This window comes from Trichechus manatus, unplaced genomic scaffold, assembly GCF_000243295.1.
Source record: "Trichechus manatus latirostris isolate Lorelei unplaced genomic scaffold, TriManLat1.0 scaffold00058, whole genome shotgun sequence".
NCBI lineage: Eukaryota > Metazoa > Chordata > Mammalia > Sirenia > Trichechidae > Trichechus > Trichechus manatus.
In genome coordinates, this window is record NW_004443994.1 from 15,806,095 (window position 1) to 15,807,103 (window position 1,009).

The window sequence follows — 1,009 nt, forward strand, 5'->3', positions numbered from 1 at the left end:
GATGTGTGTCCAGGGCAACTTTTCAGAGCATGCAATCAAAATGTAATAAATGGTGCCCTAGAGGCAGGAGTAAGATCATTTGCATCCATTCCTCAGAGACTGGCTCAAACGTAGGAAGGATTATGCAGTAGATCGTATACCTACCTGTTCAGTGTCCTGACTATTTCCCAGAGGGTTGTGATATGCAAATAAGGTGGGTAAGCTCCCAGAATGGCCCATGGGATGCAGAGGATCATTTACCTGCCTATAGAAGTGGTCTAAGCTGAGCATTGTGATTTATTTCCAAACACTCTCCAAGCCCTCTGACAATTCTGTCTTACATGTTCATTAACAAACATTCTTTATTCCTCCATTCCCAATAAAGAACCAATACATGGAAAAAAAAAATCAAACATTATTTTTTTTAATTTTTAAATTTTTATTTGAAAAATACAATACACAGCAGAGAATTATTTTCTCCCCTACTGCTTCTTTCACAAAGGAAACAATATGGTAAATGTAACTGAGATATTTGGCTAGGGTAGATCCTGAGAAAAGAGAGGCCCAGTTAGAAGTGGAATCGACAAAGTCTGTCAAAGAAGGTTCACCTCTCTTTTAACATAAAAGAGCCTTTTAAATAATCTTAGGACTCAGATAAAACATGTGCAGAATTTCTGCCATGCAGACAGAGACTACTGAAATTTTCAGGTTGATCAATTTATACTGACCTGGGCCCCAAGTGACTAGAATAAAAAGGAGATGTCTTTATCAGAAAGATAAGTGTTTGCCTGCTTTACTAGACTACATATGTACATATTTACACATTAATATTTCCTTAAGTGTGTTTTTCATTATTCTCAGTAACAGCATCACGGTTAAGGGCTCTTTGCTGGCGTTTTGCCTTAGGCAGCTTTATCTTTTTTTTGTCTTTTGAATTTCTTTGATAGCAGGATCATTCATTACATAATCTTGGGCCAATGAATGACCTTTAAATATTAGAAATTCCCTTACTCTGATCCTGGGTTAAATC